General features: G+C 51.0%; 1 protein-coding gene across 1 annotated transcript in view; it reads left to right on the forward strand.

Moving 5' to 3' along the window:
• Positions 1-14,382, forward strand: part of LOC144783793 (uncharacterized) — a 149,912-nt gene that overhangs the window by 88,439 nt on the left and 47,091 nt on the right. Inside the window, exon 2 of the mRNA XM_078662546.1 lies at positions 1,169-1,242. The gene's annotated coding sequence lies outside the window, so the exon portion shown is untranslated. The remainder of the gene's footprint in view (positions 1-1,168; positions 1,243-14,382) is intronic.

Here is a 14,382-nt window from a genome sequence, read left to right on the forward strand (position 1 = left end):
CCATGCCGGGTAATGATGCCCCTCTCTATTGCTCCCTAGGTTGAATGAAACCTGCAGTGGCACCTGTAATGGAACGTGCCCTCCCGCTGACCAGGCAAGCGGGCCAGTTCTCAGCAGTTACGCCGACCCGCAAGGTGTTTTTCAGGCCAGCTGTTAAGGTAGGTTTTAGTCCAGGGCGGGGCCCACAGTGTCCCACTGCCAGCCAGACAGAGTATTTATTGCTGCTGTTTGATGCTGTCCACCCCCAGGGCCGGGCAGCGCTGCAGACCACAGTGAGGAGAGGTTGGGAAAAGGGCGGGGGGGAGAGATGCGCAAGAGCCCGGGGCCCGCCTAGGCCCCGCGCATACCACTCAAGCAAGGCTCTGTTGCGGCGCAGTTGGGCCCCCCGCTTACCGCCAGCCCGATGTCCTCTGTCAGTCGTCTCGCCCCCCGCACACGGGGGGCGCTGGTGCTGTGTCGGACGTCGCAGCCGTCCAGGCAAAGCTCTCGCGGTCAGTGATGGTTCCGGGCCTAGATTCACTCCTCCACCGTGGCCTGCAGCCTCGCGGGAAGCCGCGGACCGGCGTAGGTCACACAGCCGGCGTCCGCGCAATGCAGCCTCTGCAGGTCTCTCCCGGCAATAGTTCCCGGCATCGTGTAGGCTCAGTATCCAGCCGATCGAGCGGATATTCGGCCAGCAGTTGTCGGAGGGGCATACCAATCCCCCAGGGGTGCCAATATTGAGGATAATTTGAGGATTAAAGCCGCCGGGCGGCGAGAGCCTCACACAGGCGGCCATCCGCAAGTGCGCCACCTAGCTCCCCCGCCTGCTGCTATAATTTGTTGCCGCATTACATGGCACAAAAGATACAAGTGGCTATTGTTACAGGCCAAGTAGATTTATAAACCAACCTGCCCCGTGGACAAGTAGATATTTTATTAAATTTCACACCCCTGACATAGGCTTTTCTGTTTTCAGTTTCTATGGGTTCTAAATAGTTTTTTTCTTTCATTGTGATACAAAAAATGTAAAAACATTTTTGACTTTTTTTTTATCTCTGTAAACAATCCAGAGGCTGGTGTTTATCTAAAGAATGTTTTGTTTATTTCCTTCTCTTGTTTGTCTCCATTGCCATTTCGGATTTCCATTTATCTTCTCCTAACTCTCTTTTTGAATTTGTTCTTTCAGGTAACGTTTCATTGTTTTGCTCACCTGTCTCATTGCCCATCGATCTCTTTGCAACAGTCACATGGAGAATTGAGGTATGTTTGCATCTCTTTATCTCATTAATATTTAATTGCTGCAGGTGAAGGGTTAATGGTTGGCTTTTAACACCCCTTCCTGTTCCTCTATTTTTCAGACAAACAGTAAAGATTGCCTGAAATGGGGTGCTCTGTGTGTGTTATTGTAGTCAGCTTCATATTACCCAGTTCTGTACCTCACAATACTGCTGGGCTGTAGATGTATTATTCCTGTCTGATCTTGGCTTGCACCAGCTCCACCTGGTCATAACAGAGAAGCTGCTAAGGAATTAACACACATACTGTTAGTTACAGACTCTTCAGTCACAATGCAGTAACAAACCTTTATCCTGCTGCCTCACCTATCTCTCGTTGGCTCTGTGCCTGCGTTTGACCTGATAGTTCGAAAAAGAAAACAAGGGTACCTCCTCACGACTGAACTAGGGTGATTTAAGTATTATAAGAAAAACAGTGGTTCCTGTGGGAAAGATACTTTTTTTTTTTTTTTACTTTATTTGTCATTTTCGGAAGCATCGCACATAAACCATCAACAATGGAAAAAATACACCCCATCTTACAGTACAAGACACCCAGATTGACAGCCCCTGGCTTAAGAACAAATGTGAAGTCCAAAGGGAATGGGGGCATCCTCAGCAGTTGATCACAGCCATTGAAGAGCCCCGGAGTAAATAACATTCCCACCCGGCAAATGCAAACAGTGTTCAGTAGCAGCACATAAGATGTAACATCAGCACAAGCTAGCCCACTCCTTCTGGGTACAGTTGAGTGTCCAATTGCGCCTGGTGTTCTGCTGCGAGTTTAGCAATGTACGTGTGGTACGGCCCCCATATGTCTAAGGGTCTAGATGATGTAGGGATGGTGGAGGAGTATTCAACACAGTTAACATTGCAGGAGGCCAAGCTCTTTAACCAGGATTTCACCGTCGGGCTTCTCGCGGAGCACCAAAGTAAGGCCACCTCTCGCTTAGCTAACAAGAAGCCCAGCGTTGCAAGTCTGCGAACTGCTAGTGGGAAGTTCGTCACAAAGCCTAACAAAGCAATTTCGGGGGTCGGAGTCAGGGGGACGCCTAGTATTTTACCAAATGTGTTGTGTACCTGTAGCCAGTAGTCTTGCAGTCGGGGCAGGTCCAAGATAGATGAGCAAAATCAGCCTCTGTAGTTTTACACTTTGGGCAATTAGGGGAGCGGGAGGGGTCTATTCTGTGGGCCAGAGCAGGGGTGTGGTACAAACGCCTCAGGAATTTAAAATGAATGAGCTTGTGCCGGGTGTTTAATGACACTTTTTTGGTTACAGCGCAGCACTGTGCCCATTCTACATCTGAGATCTGCTTCCCCAGATCCTTTTCCCATGCCAGGCGGACCTTCGCATCTGCTGCAGGAGTGGCTGCGACGCTAAGTCTGTAAATTTTAGTAACCATGTGTGCCCCTGATGGATGTTGAATGACAGTAGTCAGAGGTTGCGCCTCCTCTGGAGCCAGTGGGAAGGTGGGAAATGTGGCTCGCAACAAGGATCGCAGTCGGGACAGTACAAAGGAGTCCATAAAATTGCGGTCCCGGAAACGGGGGTCCTCCGTCAGACTAAAGGCATGTCCGTCTGGGAATAGGTCACCCACTGTGTTTAAGCCGAACTTGGAGAGTGTAGTGCGCACCACCTTTTCGCCAGTGATCGGAAGCCAGTGCGCATTAGGGAGGGGGAGGAGTGGGGAGTAGAGTATATCAAGTTTAAGTAGCCTCCGGATTTTCTCCCACGCCCAGCATGTGGACGATACCGTTTGAATATCCTGGGGGTCGCGTGGGATTCCCCTCGGGAGCAGTGTAGCCTAGGAGTGGGGTAACACCAGGTCCGCCTCTGGTTTCAAGAATAGTATGCGCGCATCTGGGTGGAACCATGGATATGCGAAGGAACATTGTGCTGCCAAAAAATACAGATAAAAATCGGGTACTCCCAGGCCACCCCTCTCGTAGGGCAGGGTCAAAACATGCCACGCAACTCGAGGGGTTTTGTTGCCCCATATCAACCGTAGCAGTAATGTTCGCAGCTGCGTGAAAAAGATTTTAGTCAGAGGTATTGGAATGTTATTAAATAAATACAAAAACCGGGGCAGTACCACCATTTTCACTATGGCAATGCGTCCCATCATAGAAAGCGGCAGCCGGAGCCATTTGTCAATGTTATCCTCCAAAAAATCTAGTGCCCTGCCATAGTTGAGTCGAATAATGTCCACCGTGTTAAGATGGACGTGTATACCCAAGTATTTCACCGATTCATCACACCACTCCAATGGGTACTCGCAGTCCCAGGGCGTAGTGGTGGCGGTCAGCGGGAAAATGAGGGATTTGCGCCAGTTCATGCGCAGCCCGGAGTAGGTGCCAAATCGCGTGATTTCCGCTAAAAGCGGTGCCAAGTTTTCGGCTGGTGCACGGACATAGAGTATTAGATCATCCGCATACAACGATGCCAACAGAGGACCAGTGCGAAATTGTAGGCCCCGGAAGCTGTGGTTTTCCTGGAAGTGACGAACCAAGGGGTCCATCGCCAATATGAATAACAAGGGGGACAATGGACACCCCTGTCTCGTGCCTCTGGACAGGGAGGACAAAATATTTAACAACAAGGGGTGGTGATGGACAGAGTTTCTGAATTAAGCAGAATACTCTCACCCAGTCAAGAGTTCAGGGCTAGATCCAACACCGTTTTTTAGCTCACTGCACCATCCCAGTTCAGAACCTGGCTATATGCAAATTAGTCTGTTCCTGTCCCAGTGCATGATGGGAACAGGGCAAACCAAACTACCAAGCCAATTCTTACACTGGGAAGGAAACAAGCTTCCGGGGACCGGTTTCTGGCATTTCAGCCGTCGTCGGCCCGGCTTGCTTGAATCTGGATGGTGCAATGAGCAAGGGACTCACATCTGAGTATACCCTTCCACGCTTAGGGTGGACAAAATATTTAACAACAAGGGGTGGTGATGGACAGAGTTTCTGAATTAAGCAGAATACTCTCACCCAGTCAAGAGATCAGGGCTGGATCCAACACCGTTTTTTAGCTCACTGCACCATCCCAGTTCAGAACCTGGCTATATGCAAATTAGTCTGTTCCTGTCCCAGTGCATGATGGGAACAGGGCAAACCAAACTACCAAGCCAATTCTTACACTGGGAAGGAAACAAGCTTCCGGGGACCGGTTTCTGGCATTTCAGCCGTCGTCGGCCCGGCTTGCTTGAATCCTGATGGTGCAATGAGCAAGGGACTCACATCTGAGTATACCCTTCCACGCTTAGGGTGGACAAAATATTTAACAACAAGGGGTGGTGATGGACAGAGTTTCTGAATTAAGCAGAATACTCTCACCCAGTCAAGAGATCAGAGCTAAATAACGGTGATGGATCAAGCCCTGATCTTTGGACTGGGTAAGAGTGGTCTGCTTAATTCAGACACTCTGTTCATCCCCACCCCCTTTTCTGAATCGTTTTTGGCCACTATAGGTGTGGCAGGGTATACTCAGACATGAGTCCCTTGCTCACTGCTCCATCAGGATTCAAGCAAGCCGGGCCGACGAGGCTGAAATGCCAGAAACCGGTCCCCGGTAGCTTGTCTCCTTTCTGGTGAAGAATTGGCTTGGTAGTTTGGTCTGCCCTGTTCCCATGATGCACTGGGCCAGGGACAGACTAATTTGCATATAGCCAGGTTCTGAGCTGGGATGGGGCAGTGAGCTAAATAACGGTGATGGATCAAGCCCTGATCTTTGGACTGGGTAAGAGTGGTCTGCTTAATTCAGACACTCTGTTCATCACCACCCCCTTTTCTGAATCGTTTTTGGCCACTATAGGTGTGGCAGGGTATACTCAGACATGAGTCCCTTGCTCACTGCTCCATCAGGATTCAAGCAAGCCGGGCCGACGAGGCTGAAATGCCAGAAACCGGTCCCCGGTAGCTTGTCTCCTTTCTGGTGAAGAATTGGCTTGGCAGTTTGGTCTGCCATGTTCCCATGATGCACTGGGCCAGGGACAGACTAATTTGCATATAGCCAGGTTCTGAGCTGGGATGGGGCAGTGAGCTAAAAAACGGTGATGGATCAAGCCCTGATCTTTGGACTTGGTAAGAGTGGTCTGCTTAATTCAGACACTCTGCTCATCACCACCCCCTTTTCTGAATCTGGACAGGGAGAACGCCTCTGTGATGGTGCCATTCAGGCGTATACGAGCCGTAGGCTTAGTATATAGCAACGCCACTGTGGAGACAAAACACTCCGGCATGCCCATTCGTCTCATAATTGATAGGAAAAAGGGCCATTATAGGGAGTCGAACGCCTTCTCAGCGTCCAAAAGCACTGCGGCTGCCGGGGTGTTGGGGTCTACCCGGTGAATCACTGCGAATAAGGTACGCAGATTTAACGAGGTGGACCGATGTGGCACGAACACCGATTGGGCGGGGGATATGATGAATTCCATTAAGAGGGGCAGCCGCGTGGCCACTATTTTCGCCAAGATTTTATAGTCAGTGTTCAATAGTGAAAGGGGCCTATAGGAGCCACAGAGGGCCGGGTCTTTTCCGGGTTTCGGGAGCAATACGATTACCGCTTCCCTAAACGTGGGGGGTAAGACACCCATCTCCAGAGCCTCAGCATAGACCTCTATTAACTCCGGCACCAGTTCCTCCTTGTAGGCCTTGTAAAAATCGGCCGAGGAGCCATCGAGCCCTGGAGCAGCTGAGCCTCGTAGGGCGTCTATGGCTTCCACTACCGAGTCGGTTGTTATCGGGTGTGCAAGGAACTCTTGCATGTGCCTTTCCAGAAAGACCAGTGCAATTTCGTCAAGGTAAGAGCCTTGGGCACGTAGGTCGGTGGCAATGGACGAGGAGTAGAGGGTAGTGTAGTAGGCTAAGAAGGCGTGAGATATTTCGGGGGTGGTGCGTAGTAGTGTTCCGTCTGGGGTCGTTATTTCTGTTATGTAGTGCGCCTGTCTCGGCGGGCGGAGTAGGTGCGCCAGCAGCCTCCCGGGTCTGTCTCCCTCCCCATACTGCCGTGCCGAGTGTTGTGTGGCTAGGAAATGTAGCTCTCTATCGGCCGCTTCCCGAAACTCCAGCAGCAGGGAAAGGCGGCACGTTTCAAGTGTCTCAGAGGGGTTTCGGAGCTGGTCATCTTCCACAGGTCGGATGTCGTTCTCAAGGCGTGTAAGTGTGGATCTAATAGAGCGCAGAACTCCCACATGTGTAGCAATGCAAACCCCCCTGATGGTGGCCTTAAACCCCTCCCACAAGGTTGCATGCGTTTCCACTGACCCCGTGTTTAGTTCAAAATAGTCAACGATAGCAGTTCGGATTGTTTCGGTGAACACCGTGTCAGCAAGGGCCTTACCGGGGAAGCGCCATTGCCGTTCAAAGCCGCCAGGTCGTGGGATACCTAGTTGTACCGCCACTGGGGAGTGGTCCGACAATGTACGCGGCAGCGTAGTGTGTGATGTCACCCATTCAGCCACCCCGGGGGAGAGCAGCCAATAATCTAGTCTCGTCCAAGTGTTATGGAAGCTGGAATGGTGTGTATACTCCGGGGAATTCCCATGTAGTCTAGCTTCGATGTCTATGAGGGAGTAGTCATCACATATGTCAACTAGGACTGGTCTGGAGTGTTTCCTAGTGTCTGCCGCAGCCGAAGTCCCGTCACGTGTGGGGTTAAGGAGTAAATTAAAGTCCCCCCGACAAGTATTTGACCAGTGGCTATCATGTTTAGTTTCGTCTGTAGGTCTTGAAAGAAGGCAGGGGTGTCGGTATTGGGGCCATATACATTTACCAGGGTAACTGTCTGATGAAACAGTGCGCCCGTCACCAACAAGTAACGGCCCTCCGGGTCTCCTAACGTGGAGTGCAGTATGAAGGGTATTCGTTTATGTACCAAGATGGCCACCCCCCTGGAGTATCTGCTAAAGTCCGAGAAAAAGCGGTGCAAACCCCAGCTCCTAGCCAGGAGCCGGGACCCTGTAGGACTCAGGTGTGTTTCCTGAAGAAACGCAATGTCGACTGTATGCCTGCCTAGATAGTTGAAGACTTGCCTGCACTTCCTCGTGTCATTCAGACCCCTGACATTCCATGACATCAGGGTAATTCGGGACGAGTCATCCCGCCTGGGCTGTCTAGCCATGACGGTTGTGTCTATATGTCTAATCCAGGGTGTGACAGGGTCTACTGAGACGTGCGATGGAATGTGGTGTGTGCTTGCGATCTGAGTGCAGAATGATTTCAAACTAACCAATAAACTTTCCCCACCCCCTCCCCCCACCCAGCCTCCAAACAACCCAGGGAGGCATACCTCCATGAACCATGCAGCGAGCCAAACAAAACACAGGGTTGCAAAGTACATCGGCAAAGTATAGCTCAGCTGCATTAAGAAAAAGAGTAGTGAGACAACAGTGGCATCCGCCATGGGGTGTGGCAACGCCACGCCGGTCGGGGAGTGAACAATATTGGAGAGTCTGAGCATGTGTAACCAAACCAGTCTGTGCGCCCGAAAGGCAACAAGAGTAGAATTTCAGCCCGAAATGTCTAGATATAATGTTCAGCCATTGCCCGTCTCGGCAAATAAATCATCGCTGGCCTGGGAGGCATTTCTGATCGGGGAGGCAGGCGGGTGCGACCCAGACCGAGATGGGCCCTCGTCTCGTCGCTTGTAATGTTGGCAAAATTCCTGGGCCTCCGTCGGTGTTTCAAAGATGCGGGGCCTGCCATCAATGTCCACTTTAAGTCTAGCTGGGTAGAGCATTCCGTAGCGCAGGCCAAGATTCCGTAGTGTGGCTTTAACTCCATTAAACTTTTTGCGCGCCTCCTGGACCGTGAAGGTGAAATCAGGAAAGAAGGAAAGCGTGTTGCCCTGCCATGTCACCACACCACGATCTCGTGCCGCCCGGAGGACCGTGTCGCGGTCTCTGAAGTTCATGAGGCGAGCTATGATTGGGCGCGGCGGGAGACCTGTTCTGGGCCGGGGCCCTAGTGATCTGTGGGCAAGTTCTACCACAAATCCCTGAGTGAAGGAGTCACGGCCAAAGAGATCAATAAGCAACTGTTCGACAAACGTGTCCATTTGGCCAGTTTGCGTCGTCTCCGCCATGCCAGTGATGCGCACGTTGTTTCTTCGTCCCCGGGCCTCGAGATCCTCATTTTTGATGGCCACTTTCTTGAGGATCCTCTCCACCCTCTCCAATCTTTTCAGGGATTTCGTCGCGCCATCTTCCACATCGGAAATCCTGGATTCTGCCAGGTCCAGTCGTCGATCGTGTGCCTAGATCTTGGAGCCCATGTCTGCCATGCGGCGCTCCAGATTGTCAAATCGCCCGTCCAGTGCTTTGAAACCAGCCCTCATCTCCGTCATCATAGCTGGCATGAGGGAAGTGGCATCCTCTCGTTCTGCACCCCCCCTTTGCTTCATTTCGGGCCTCTGGTGGGGGGTCAGCGATGGGAAGGGAGGCCCCAGCAAAGTTCAGTTTACGCTGATTTAGGTCGCGTTTTCCCATTGCGGCCGTGCTGCAGGGCCACCCGGCCAAGGCCTTCGTGCATTCACTCGTTCCCTCGTACCAGCGCTTTCCAAAATGGCCGTGTGACTGTGCAGGGCAATGGATCGGTCACCCTCAATGGAGGCTGGTTAGGGCTCAGCCTGGTCCGAGTCCCAGGTAGCAATGCGTGGCGTACTGTGTGCTGCGGGTCAGGCGAACAAGGAGCAGTTCTCTCAGGCGCCCTCGCGGTCCGTCAGGCTAGGCGGCGTGTCGTTTGTCCCCTCACAAGCGTTCCGGGGGGGTGGAGGGGGGCCAGCAGCGCCGCAGATACGAGGCCGGGCAGCGCTGGCGCCAGCAGCACCCAGAGCGGCCCCACAGGCCAACCGCCAAGCAATCCGCCCCCAGCGCCGGGCCTACGTCCCCGCCGCGGGCCCTAATGGAGCACCCGGCTTAAGCCCGCCCCCAAGGCCGCAAAGGCCCGAATGCGGAACCGGGGCACAGCGCCGCCCAAGGGGAGCCGGGTAGCACCAGGCCCGCCGCGGAGTCGAGCCCCCAGCCCTCAGAGCGCGGACACCACCGCGGTCGGACCCCCGCCGGCCACCTAGGCGCCCCTCGCGCAGCCCGCCCTACCTCCGCTCCGCGCCGCCGCTGCCTCCCGCGTTCCGCCCGGCCGTTGGTCGGGTCGCCGTATCTTCGGATCCGCTGCCGCCACCTTAACAAAATTTGCATCCGTCGCGCTGTAGAGTATGTTGTGCAGGATCGTGGGTTTGGATGCACTTCAGGATCGGGGGTTACCGCATTTTTCGAGCGTTAAATCCCCGGACCGGCGGAGCTTCAGCAAGAGGCGGCCATCTTGGTCTCCTCCTCGGCCACGCCCCTGTGGGAAAGATACTTAATATTGATTGATAAGACAAAGGCCGAAATTGCACTTATAGACCGGGATTAGGTGGGATGTTAGATAGAAAGAGACTCAAACGCACTGATTAGGTTGTACAATAATTGTATTGAAAAACAGACTTGTTTGTGAAAAGTTCTACAACATACATTTACAGTCGTGTATTGTGTCCCAAGTGAAATTATGAACCAAAGCATAAAAATAACATTTGTGAAATAATATGTGCAAGGTTTCAAATAAACTTGGTATATAAAAAAGCGACCAATTTCTTTTTTTCAAATACATAAATCAATAAGATAATAGAGTGCTAGTTATATTTGGTTCGCTTTTCTCAATTGTCAACGGCGTTTCGACCCTGACATGGATGTAGGGTCTCTTCAGGACCTATGATGTGGGGGACATCTGGGAAAACCGAGATATGTGTTTAGAATCTAAGACCAATTTGTAGTTTAAGACGTTGTCTTAGAAAAAACAAGGGCTGGAAAATTACCTGGTATTGCAATTGTTCAATGTTAGTGAAGTACGTCCACCTTAGATAAGTCTACTGTAGCCTTCCTGGACTTGAACATCAGACACAAGGAGGGCCAAATTTACACTACTTTACATAGGAAACCAACTGAAGGTAACACGTTGTTATCCTACAAAAGCCAGAACCCCAGAGCGCTCAGAGATGGATTACCTTTCGTAGAAACTGTTCACTAAAGGAGGACTATATGCATGAAGCAGAAATCCTGAACACCAAGCTACTGTCTAGAGAGTATTCAAATAGAGTAGTTTTTTTCCAGTTTTTTTCTCCAAACAATCTTTATTTCATGGATCTCAGTTGACACAGCTTTTCTTATGCCTACAACCCTGAGGCCGGCAGCATCAAAATACATGGCCATCCATTGCAACCTGTACACAGCTCTTACGCCTACAACCCATTGGGCTGGCAGCGTGGAATAGCTTGATTGCCATCTAGACCATTATGTCAATCATCAATCCAATTAAAACTGTTACTTAAGCAGTTATACTCTATATATCATAACGGAAAAACTCACCCCCCTGCCATTCTTACATTACTTTGAGTCCGTTTAACATGTTGCTCAGTTCTTGCTATTTCCGTGGTCTTATCACCAACCAAATCCTCCCCTTCCCACAACCAAGAGGGTTTTTTTTTTTTTAAATATCTGATCCCACCAGGAATCAATAGAAGCCACTATTCTACATATCCATCAAACCTGTCACGTGTCTTGGTCCCCTTGAAGGTCGTAGCCGCCAGATCCCAACCAGCTCACAAATGGTTCCCAAATGTCCACAGGTCTAGACCTACTGGGCATTAGTTTCCAATAATTAGATAGCTGGTCTGTGCAATACACAACAGTAGTCAACCACGCTGCCACCATAGGAGGCTGTCGCTTTTTCCAGTGCATTGCCACTTGTCGCTTAGCCAGTAGTAACAACATGGCTGTCAATTTCCCAGATCCCTTTGGCACTTCCAATACAAAACCCAAGAGCGCAATTTGTGGGGTGGTCTGTAACTGATTATTAGTGATTTGTCCAATAGTGTTAAGCACCTTCTTCCAAAATTCCCCTATCGGTCCACAGTTCCATGACAGGTGTATGAACGAGGCGTTCTGCGCCCCGCATCTCCAACATTTAATGTCTGGATGTATGCCCATTTGGAGTGTAGTAGCGAGCCTCAGCCAGGCCTACCAATGCAAGGGATTCACCCTTCTCTGCACAGAGTCCTTAGATCAATAGAAAGAAGTTGGCACAGAAACTGGAATAGAAAAGACAGAGTTTATTAAACCTCATGAGGTGGAACTACATTCGCACAACACCCTTCGGTAGAGTATGAGGTAGCATCCTGACTGGAAGGAGCTTGGTCCTTTTATACCCACACAGGGGCTCAAATGAAGGCGGTACAAGGTACAGAATGCTGGTTTCAAATACATATAAGGTCATGCAGAGAGTGTGCTAGCAACAAGTGGGAGAGACTGACAGTTAGCTAATTCTGGTGCACACAACTTGACAGTTACAAGTTGGGGACAGCCGTAAGCTCAACTGGGCATGTGCAAAGAAGAAGAGGATAAATATATCTTGTCTCTAGGCAGATTTCAAGAGCAGTTAACAGGAAAGTAGGACAGAGCACATGGCAAAAAAAATTGGCTACAGAAATACAAAAGGGATTCCGTAAAACGAACAAGATAGTCTCTAAATACAAGATGTATTCTGCTAATGCTTAACATAATCATTGCTAAATTACAACAGATGTAACTGAGCAGGTGTGCGGTATGTTCTGTGTAAAAAGTTAAAATGAATCAACCTTAATCTATAATTTGGTGAGAGATTTTCTAGTTGTGTGCAACAGTACTGCCATTGCTTGTCCGTTATGTTGATGGCAATATCCCTCTCCCCCTCGTCCTTAGCAGTGGGAACGATGACCGGCGAGTCAGCTTGCGTTATACTATAAATGCGCATTATTAATTTGCTGGGGGAAGGGTTGGACTGGACGTTCTCTAACGCTATCAGCACGGGAGGTTCCAGAGGAAAAGTCTCGTACCTAGCTCGGCATGTGGCTCTAATCTGATAGTATAAAAGCAGGTCTGACGCTGTAGGCAACTGTGTGCTGCACATCTGCTGCAGTGTAATACATTTTCCATCCGGGTATAGGTCTTTGCCTTTCTCTAATGCATACACCTTAGCTCGCTTCGCAGCCACTTTGTCTGTTAACCGAATTACCTCCATTAAGCATGGAAGGAGCGTATAGTTCTGTCTGCTGAGCCCTCCTTGCAATCCCCTTCCATGCCAACCGTGTGGCTTCTACCATGTCAATTTCTAATTGCGGACGTTTATAAGGCTGGTATACCGCCGTGTTAAGCGGAATGGGGGCTACTCTATCAAGTTCTATCGCTACATGTGGTTGATAGGGTGTCGGGTGGTGCCAAAAATGAATATATTTTGCCTGAGCGCTGTATGCATATAGCTCGAAATCAGGCTCTCCCAAACCTCCCTGGGTGGAGGGCAGTGTTAACAGTTTCCATGACACTCTGGGTTGTTTGCCCGCCCATACCAAGTCTAGAATATGCGAATGAAGTTTCCTGAAAAAATGAGCATTCAATGGCATTGGAATATTTACGAATAGGTATAACAGTTTGGGCAGAATCACCATTTTTAGGTCTCGCCCGAGCCAATGCGCTTGTGCATTGCTCCGGCGAGATTATAGTAAGCAGAAAAGAACAGTCTACCAAAACGGCTGCGGATCGCACACAGCTCATGTGATCTATGCGCATGCACACATAATGCCAGCCACATAACACACCACCATTTGTCTGTGCTTCGGCATCAGACTTCAAAGGCTGCCGCTCCCTCACCCCCCGCGTGCACATCGGTCACCACCATTTGTCTGTGCCTCAGCATCAGACTTCAAAGGCTGCCACTCCCCCGCCCACCCCCCGCCACAGCAATGCCGAGAGCTTGTTCCAGGACAAAAGTGAAAGCCTTCCATGCTTGTTTACAGTAGCCTTGCTCCTCAAATGCTGTTGCTGTGTTGCCATCTCTCTAGGGACACTCAGCTTGAAAACACTCGACTTGCTAGCTGCAATGCTGCATCCGCTATGCTTTGCCTCTAGACACGTTGATCCCTCACAGACTGTGCTGATTCTGAAACTGACCAACGCAGTCACCATGCAGTCTCTTCTCTCTGTCTTATGATGTCTGCCCTGCCACCATTTACTTCGGACTCTCACCCTCACACCTCCTCACCCTCACCCTCACACTCCCTCACCCTCACACACCCTCACACTCACCCCATCACCCTCACCCCTGTCACCCTCACCCTCGCACCCCCTCAGCCTCACACACCCTCACTCACCCTCACACCCTCACACCCTCACCCCCTCACACACCCTCACCCTCACACACCACATCACTCAGGAACACCACCACATCACTCAGGGACACCACCACATCACTCAGGGGCACCACTCAGGGGCACCACCACATCACTCAGGAACACCACCACATCACTCAGGAACACCACCACCTCACTCGGGGACACCACCACATCACTCGGGGACACCACCACATCACTCAGTAACACCACCACATCACTCGGGGACACGACCTCATCACTTGGGGACACCACCACATCACTCAGGGACACCACCACATCACTCAGGGGCACCACTCAGGAACACCACCACATCACTCAGGGACACCACCACATCACTCAGGGACACCACCACATCACTCAGGGACACCACCACATTACTCAGGGACACCACCACATTACTCAGGGACACCACCACATCACTCAGGAACACCACCACATCACTCAGGAACACCACCACATCACTCAGGAACACCACCACATCACTCGGGGACACCACCACATCACTCGGGGACACCACCTCATCACTTGGGGACACCACCACATCACTCAGGGACACCACCACATCACTCAGGGGCACCACTCAGGAACACCACCACATCACTCAGGGACACCACCACATCACTCAGGGACACCACCACATCACTCAGGGACAACACCACATTACTCAGGGACACCACCACATTACTCAGGGACACCACCACATTACTCAGGGACACCACCACATCACTCAGGGACACCACCACATCACTTAGGGGCACCACCACATCACTTTGGGGCACCCCCACATCACTCAGGGGCACCACTACATCACTCAGGGGCACCACTACATCCCTCAGGGGCACCACCACATCACTCTGGGACACAACCACATCACTCTGGGACACCACC

This window comes from Lissotriton helveticus, chromosome 1_1 (genome assembly GCF_964261635.1).
Source record: "Lissotriton helveticus chromosome 1_1, aLisHel1.1, whole genome shotgun sequence".
NCBI classification, from domain to species: domain Eukaryota; kingdom Metazoa; phylum Chordata; class Amphibia; order Caudata; family Salamandridae; genus Lissotriton; species Lissotriton helveticus.